The sequence below is a fragment of the Talpa occidentalis genome, unplaced genomic scaffold (genome assembly GCF_014898055.3).
Source record: "Talpa occidentalis isolate TD23 unplaced genomic scaffold, MPIMG_talOcc4v2.1 talOcc4.4, whole genome shotgun sequence".
Taxonomy (NCBI): domain Eukaryota; kingdom Metazoa; phylum Chordata; class Mammalia; order Eulipotyphla; family Talpidae; genus Talpa; species Talpa occidentalis.
Window position 1 is genome coordinate 31,239,378 of NW_023604295.1, and position 8,571 is coordinate 31,247,948.

The following is an 8,571-nucleotide window of genomic DNA, read 5'->3' on the forward strand; positions in this document are numbered from 1 at the left end:
GGTGCCGTCTCCTGGGCTTAGTTCCGGTGGTTGTCTGCACGAACACCTTCTTCAGCTTCTAGGCCTGGTTAACTCCTATATATTCATCAGCCCTTGGTTTGATCTTATTTCTTAAAAAAAACTTTCCTTTACCCCAATTCTGCTCTCACAGGCTCTTTTATTCCAGACTCTTGAACTCATGCTTTATGTGACACTATAGGATGTGTAACACTGTAGAAAGTTGTTTTTGCCTCTCCCATTAGACTAAATTACTCAAGAGTAGGAGCTAATGTCTTCTTCCCCATTTTGCCCTTTTTTGGAATCCGGGCTCTAGCACAGCACCCAGCACTGTTTCTGGTCATTTCACTGCAGGCATCTTCATTGTCTTGCTGCAAATATTTTTACCACATAACTAATTGGTCAAAAGGCAATTTTACCATCAAGGGACATTCAAAAGGACATCTTGAAACATGAAATTAATAACAAAATACTGAAAATGTATTTAAAAGTTGCATAGATTCATGGCAATATTGTACAAAGAACTGACTTTCTTTTGTGGATTGTACCTAAGAACTTGTCTTCCAAGTCTTTTATTTGTTCATTCATTGTACTTCTCTCTTTTTCTTTTATTTTTTCAGTGATCAAATTTACTACAAATGTGATATCAGAGAGTGGAAAGCCAGATTGCATACTTCTTACTACACCCAAAAAAATTGATCAATTTGCAAAGAGTTAGTGTCTTGTTTTGTTATTAGAGAAATGAAACCAAACTGTCAACCAGTGTCAATTCTCTTCTCTTTTATGGCAAAGTTTCTGTATAACCAACTAGTTATGGGATGAGACTGCTTGCTGCAGAATGACATATGGCGAAACTATTTACAAAAAAATTACCTAGAACCTTGTATATGTAGTAGGCTCTCAAAAAGTCATGTTGGTAGAATTTATGGTTCTTTTATGATTCATTACAGCAATAAGGTGGTTGTTGTAGAGTGTGAATAGGGTGTTGGCTAGGAGAGGGGAGCCCCTTCTTCCTGCTTCCTCTACTTCCTGGGTTACAGGGAGTTGAACTTGGCCACCCTTGTTGGTTCATTTGAATTCCAAGACAATGACCCATCATTTTAGTAACTTCTACGGGGAGCAGCAAGGAAGAGGGTGAGCAGGGAAGTGGGCAATAGGGGAAGTCTTCACCCCCCCAACCCCCTACCCCCGCTCCATTATATTTACTTTATTTATTTATTTTTAAAGATTTATTTATTTGTGCATAGAAGAACTGGGGTACAGGCCAGAGGTGTGGGGGTGAGAGGATTTACCAGAGACAGAGTGGGGAACAGAACAGACAGACTGAATGAAATACACTGCTGAGGCGAGCAGCGGGCGAGGCAGGAGAGGTCTGCTGTGCTATGTGGGTGGCTCCCTGGCTGGCCAGGGATCGAACTCGTGCTGCAGAGGCTGTGGTTAGCTTCATAGGTTGTGTCTTAAACCCTTGCGCCTCCAGGGAGGACCCATTATATTTACTTTCAACTCACTTCTAATTTTACTTTGTCCCAGGACACAGATATATGCTCAATGAAATGGGTGATTTTCATCTTTGTACTTCAGCCTTTCCAAATCACACTGAGGACTGCACACTGAGTGCCACCTGAACCAGTGTGGAAAGAAGCAGCGAGGGGTGGGAGTCCTGTCACAGAGACACAAGAGAAGACAAAATAGGGGCTGCTGCTATTTTGGCCTGATTTCTCTTTTCTGCTTCATGTTCCTTTTGTGATTTTTTGTAAGCTAGAATGTATTTTTATTCCTAGAATGCTGTCTGACCAGTTGTTTGCCTTTCTTCTTCCTGATATTTGCTAATACTTACTCGCTTTGTTCCTCATAGCCAACCCTTGTTCCTTTCAGCATAAAAGAGAGACAATGCATGGAGACCTGAAAGGGGAATTTGACCTGAACCTTGCATTTCAGTTTCCAAAGAAGAACACTTCCCTTATTCTTCCTTTTGTAATTTCTATTTATCACAGTTTGTTTATTCTTAAATCTTGTAATGGTTACCAAGCACTAGAGCCCTTCCCAGGTTACAAAATGTTTTGTAGGTGGTTGGTAGCATGACATAGAACAGGGAAGAATTGATGCAACAGAAGGGTATGGCAAGATACTCAGAGTAGAGTAAGGGTGTCTCCATGTCCAAAATTAATAAGGATCTCTCATTGTGTTATAGGACAGGGAGGGGGCAGCCCAAACCCCGCAAACCTGCCTATTCTAAATGGGTTCTGCCATCCGCCGCATCAACACAAAACATATGAGACTTTAATGGGAAGGAACTTTAATAAAACTAGAAAACAATACAGGTAAGGCAAAGAGTCTAGTTTCTAAATGAAGCATCCAAATTTACCCATCCCCTCGTGGGTAAAAGTCCATCCAAATGGGATTGGCCCAGAGCAAGGCCCCAAAGCCTGCCACACGTCTAAGGCATCTTCCAGTGGGGACCCATAGAAAGGGTCAGAAACAACCAGACAAGCCCGGAAGGAAAAGAGCAAAATCAAGATAAAAGCTGCCATTGTCACCTCCCCATGGGTCTCACCCACATCTGTGTCACCCAGTCTATGACCAAAAGACAAGTGCAGTTTCTTTAGGTGTCTCTAGGCTCCATGCGCCTCCTCCAGGTCTCCTGGCTCCATCCTGCTTCCTTCCTCAGTCTCTTCTGCAGCTTCTCCTCTTCCTGCTCAGCTCCACCCTCCCTTGGGTGGGGCAGGGAACCTCCCCCTTTCCTGGGGACCACCCTGTTACAATTGGACTAGGTTGTGTGAATGCAGAAAAATCCTCCCACTGCAGCTCATTCTTCACCAGGTCTTTGCTGAGTATGGTCAGGGTGCAGTGTTGTTTGTCTTGAGCCTCAGGAAACTCATCACCTGAGTCTTGTCATATACTGTTTTATAAAAAGTGCCATAGGAGTTGGGGGTGGGGTGGGGGGGAGAGAGAGAGAGAGAGAGACTGACTTTGCAGATGAGGGAGCAAGTGGTGTTGAGAACTTTGGACACACCCCAAACCTAATTGCAATCCACCTTCTCCTCTTCACTAGCTGCGAGTTGTGATTTGGATTCTATTTCCATCTCCCAGGAGTCTGAGGTTCAGAATAAAGTATGTTTGGGGAATTATAGACCATTCAGTTTGATCAGAAAAAAGTGAGGCTCCTTTTTGAATAGTGGTGAGAAATAAGAGCTGGAAAGACAGTTGGGAGCAGACTGGGCAGAGCCTTGACCACTAAGTTAAGCAGTGTGGGCTCAGTGAGCAGGGAGAGGCCAGAGAGATTAATTCAGTGGTGGTGGGCGGGTGGATCAGAGGGAGTAGGATAAAGGGGGCAGGGAGACCCAGTAGGCAGGGAAACTAGTAGGGGCACTCCACTGTGAAGCAGGAGGGTGTGACCTGGGATGGTGCTGGGAGGACTGGGTAGAAAGGGGTGGAGAGAAAGGTGGGCCCTGGGAACTCATTGAACTGAGGTTTCATTTTGGTTTTGATTGTCTCGTTTTTGTTGTATTTTGGTACATATCCTGGTTCTCCCTTCCCCAATCATGCTAGGTCAAGGTTCTCAGTTCTAGCTGCACATTAGGATCACCTGGGAGTTTGAAAAAAAATCCTGATGATGCCCAGATTATAACTCAGACCAATGAAATCAAAATTTCTGGGGCTGAACCATGTTCTCAATAGTGCTGAAAGCTCTGGGTGACTGCGGTGTGAAGCCACATCTGGGAATGACTGCTAGGACCCTATAGGGAGAAGCTGTGGTGAAAGATTTGAGATGTGCGAGGGTGAGAATGTGGTGTCAGACTTAGTGTTGGCTAAAAATGAGGTGCTGGGGAATGCAGGGAAGTTGAAACACTGAGGGAGAGCTCTATCCAAATCTTTATTTTTGCCTTCACAGTTCAAGATTTCTTTTCTTTAAAAGTAACCTAAGCAAAAAAGTGAAATTCCTGAGTTCCCTTGAGTCTGGGAGATCTTTATGAATTATATGTAGTACACAAGGAGTGACTGAATTATAAATGTTCCACATGAATCTCACAGTATTAAAACACATGACGGTCATTACCGTATTACCATTCTGTTTCCAGTAACAACTGAGGGCCCACTTTAGCCTGTTAGGTGCCATCTGCTGTGCAAATTACACGACAAAGAATTTTCAGAATTCATTTTCGAGCAACAGAATAATCCTAAGGGTCAGTTTCTCAGAGGTATTACTTATGCAAGGTATTTGATTTAAAGCACGTCTCCCGTGGCTACAGATTGCAGCCACATGGTTTAAAAGGCACTAGGAAAACAATTTCAACCACAGAGCTGGCAAACTATTTTTAAATCACAGTTGTTTCCCCCAGATCATTATTTGTGTAACTAAGCGTGGATTTTTATTACTCTATTCCTGTAGTTTCTTTGTTTTTCTTCCAGTTCTGAGTTCCTTGTTAGAAAGGGGTTGGAAGAAAGAACTTTTATTAGGTGATAGGGCCTTCTCTGTAAGGAATCTGTTGAGAGATATATTTAAGTTAGAAGAATTTTCTTCCCATAAAGGATATGCTGTCTTACATTTCTCCTTTAGGAGGGGAGGGAAGAAGAACAGTGTTCCTCTTTGGCCTGTGAATTATAATGCGAACTTCTCCTTTGTATTGAAAGGCTGATGGGATTTGCACTACTCATCAGCTATAGAAGCCAGTCCCTTCAGAGAAGTGGGTTCAATATGGGCCTCTTACTAGAATGAAGGGGAAAGTCCCTGTGTCTGAGTGGCTTTGTACACCTTTAATGGGCAAAAGTGCTGCTTTAATGAGTAGTTAGAGTGATATGTGTTATTGACTGGCCATGGAGTTGCCCCCTAGAGTGAGGAAAATGGAATCTTCATTGGACTTGTATGGGCAGAAATCCAGAACAGGCCATGGTGTTGGCTGAGGCTTTGTCCACTGTGAACAGATCTGATTATGAGCCCTCAGGAAGAGGCCTTCAGCGCTAGTCCTTAGACACCAACTGAGGCGCAAGTTAGAGAGCGCCCCAGGCTAGCATGACACTAACATGTCAGTCTGCTCAAAGAAGTTGAGTGAACTGTAGTAGAGGGCAGAAAAAAATTAATATGCCAGATTCCTGTCCTTCTCTATGTGAGACCAAGGGGTCAGGCATTATTTCTTCCCAATAGAACGACCTAGTGTATCTGTAAGGCCTTTTCTTTTCTTTGTTTTTTTTTTTTTTTTTTTTTTTGAATTCTTTTTTTATTTTTTATTTATTTATTTATTTTTTATTTATAGAGGCATGTTTTATTTATTTATTTGTTTGCTTGTTTGTTCTGTTTACACATGCACTGGGTACAGTCAGAAGCGCGGGAGGGTGAGAGAATTCACCAGAGCCAGAGCAGGGAGCAGAGCAGGCAGAAGGACCGAAGATTTTAGATCACCTCTACTACACCTTGCTGTGGGGCAGCTATACTGTTGAGCTGGGATTCCCTGCCCCTTTTCTGAATGTTCAGTTTAGTTTTCCATAGACATTCAAATAAAACCTCTTGCTTGAATTTATGGGTGCGAATGGCCGTAAATATCTAGGATTTGGTCCAAGATAAAGAATTACAAAGATACCACACCCACAAAAGCAGCCTCCTCTTCTATTTATTATATGAATATATTACATTATATACATTCTATCATTTTATATTAGGATTGTTTTAGTGGTGAGATGGTTCAAAGAATTGAGATGAAATTGGTGAAGATATGTGGTGGATACTAACTTTGAAACACGAAATTTAGTTTTTAAAAATCAAGCTTTGGGTGGAGAGCCAGTCTCTACCAATCATCAGGTGATCAATAAATTTTCCTCAGACTGAGTCAGAGGAAGGGATGACTTTTTATTCATTGTTTTATTATGTTATGGTCTGTATTTATTTACTAATTATGACATGACTTTTAATATTTATTGTTTACTATTTTGAGGGATTTTGAGATGAAAAAGAAGGAGGTGTCAGAGTTCACAGTATCTTATTAAAGGACTTGAGGCACTAGCACAAATGCCTTTCTGACTGGTAATCTTTACAGCTTCACTGGATGATAAACATTGCATTAAATTTAGTAATCATGTGCATTCAGTAATATCAGCCTGAATATTCTAGGCTAAAAGCAATCAAACTTTTTTTTTTTTCAACATCAAAAAGTGAGTGTATTTAACTATACTCAGCTCATAACAGAGCAAACAGGGAGTAGAATAACAATTCATGCTATAGCATGTTCAACGAACTGATGACAGAGAAAGTTGGTTAAAGGAAGCAGAGGACTTGTTCATGTAAGAATTAGAACCCAGGGGCTCCATAATCATCTGGCATCCGCTCAATGTTGTATCTATGATTAGAAATGTACATGATAGGAACTCCAGGAATCTTCTGGATTCTTTGCTTAAGGTCCCTGTCAATGGTGGCCACAATGTAGCACTTATGCTGAGTTACTCTCTGTACTAAGCAGTCATCTGCATAGGTTCCTTTGTGTGTACATGGTAATCGTTCAAATCTTGGATCTTTGGCGATCCTGAGAGCCACTCGATACTTCTGTCCCAATTTCTCAATTTCAGCCATTACAGTCAGTTATACAAGGGATACACTTGGCATATAAACAGTCCATCATAGACTGCACTAAGTCCAATTTGGCTTTAATGGAAAAGTTGATAAAGTTGGTATCAACCAGGATGTGGTATGGTGGGCCCAGTTGTGTGTTATATTGGAAGAATAAGCAGGAAGGGTGTTGGGTGACTTCTCTTTCCTTGAGTGCACTGGGGTCTTTCATTTCTTTCTTTTTTGGCTTTGATCTATCCTTTTCTTTAAGCCTTTGATCTCTCAGACTAAGCATTCGCTTCATGGTCGCATACTTCCTTGTTTTCTTTTGCTTCCCCATGTTCACGCCGCACTCCTGTTTCTTCCAATCAAACTTTTTCTGTAAATACTAGAGTAAATCTTTTAGACTTTGCAGGGCCTGTGGTCTCATCTCAGCTACTGAACTTTTCAACTAGCTGAAAAGCAACCACAGACAATATGTACACAAATGAGTGTGGCTGTATTCCAATACGTCTTTATTTATGGAATGCAAGTAGAGTGGGTTTGGCACATGAGCTGTATGTAATTTGTGGGCCCTGGTTGACAGCAGTGATCCTCAGACACTAGCATGTACCAGAATCGTTTGGGGGATTTGTTAAACCACAGATTGCTGGGTCCTCACCAGAGTTTCTGATTCAGTAGGTTTGAGATTGGGCTGGATACATTCCCAGGAGATGCTGATGCTGTTGGTCTGAGGACCATACTTTGAGAACTGCTCACAAAAACAGAGATGAATATTAAGCCTAAGTAGAAAAAAGAATTAGTATAAATTCACAATTGGTGAAAGGCAGTGTACTGAAATACACTGCTGAGGGGAGCAGAAGGCAAGACAGGAGAGGTCTGCTGCACCATGTGGGTAGCTCCCTGGCTGGGGATGGAACTCCTGCTGCAGAGGCTGCGGATAGCTTCATAGGTTGTGTCTTAAGCCCTTGCGCCACCAGGGAGGCCCTAGTGCATAAGGCTTTCAATGGAAAGGAACTTTACTACAACCAGTGTGCAATACAGAAAAGGGGAAGACTATAGTTCCCCAAATCAAGCATCTGACGTTACCCATTTCCTCGTGGATAAATGTCCAGCCAAACAGGATTGGCCCAAAGGAAGGCCACTGAGGCCCAAAAGCTTGCCACAGTGTAGGGTATATTCTCACAGGGTCCCATGGGAAAGGGTCAGAAACAGCCAGATGTCTGGGAGGAAAAGAACAAAATCAAAATTAAGATAAAAACTGCCATTGTCAGTCTCCCCACGGGTCTCTCGCCCACATCTGTTTCAACCAGTCCAGGACCAAGAAGCAAGTGCAGTCTCTCTACATGTCTCTCTGCTCCATGTGCCTCCTCCAGATCCCCTGGCCCCATTCTTCTTCTCCAGTCTCCTCTCTGGCTTCTTCTCTTCCCTGCTCAGCTCCACCCTCCCTTGAGTGGGGCAGGGAACCTGGCACCTCCCCTTTCCCTGGAGACCACCCTGTTAGAGTTTCTTTGCCTTTATGCATATGAATGACTCAGTGCCTTTAGATCATGCAATGGGGGTCCCTGGGTACCCCACAGTTGCACACTAACAGATTTGGTTCCCTGAGAAGGAGAAAGCCACCTGTGGTTAATCAGCCCTTATGGGGAAGCTTCTCCCTAGCACTGAGTGCCATAGCATGAACGTGCTTTGCTTTTGTGCACGCAGATGTCCAGTTCCCTTTAGAGATTGCATCCCTTAATAGTTTGGGGTCCCTAGCAACCCCTGTTTGTATGCTAACAGTTAAAGAAAAAAGCTATTTGTGACAACAAGCTTAAGCTGTTCTTGGCTATACATAATTGGTTACTGATTCTCTAGAAAGGATGAAAAGGAACTGATGGATGAAAAGGGATCTGTCCTCCTGCTAACAGTTCATAATCATCAGTTCTCATACACTTGTTTGCTCATTGCTAAAATGATTGCTTTTGACCCATTCCTAAGGTCTTTGGACCAATTCAAACCAGACAGGTAAAGCAATTTCTCTGTAATGGCTCCCCAGC

The 8,571-nt window shown here is 42.7% G+C and overlaps 1 pseudogene; it reads right to left on the reverse strand.

Annotated features, from left to right (window-relative positions):
* Positions 1-6,272: 6,272 nt before the first annotated feature.
* LOC119256774 (rRNA-processing protein FCF1 homolog) lies at positions 6,273-6,900 on the reverse strand (annotated as a pseudogene).
* Positions 6,901-8,571: the final 1,671 nt, after the last annotated feature.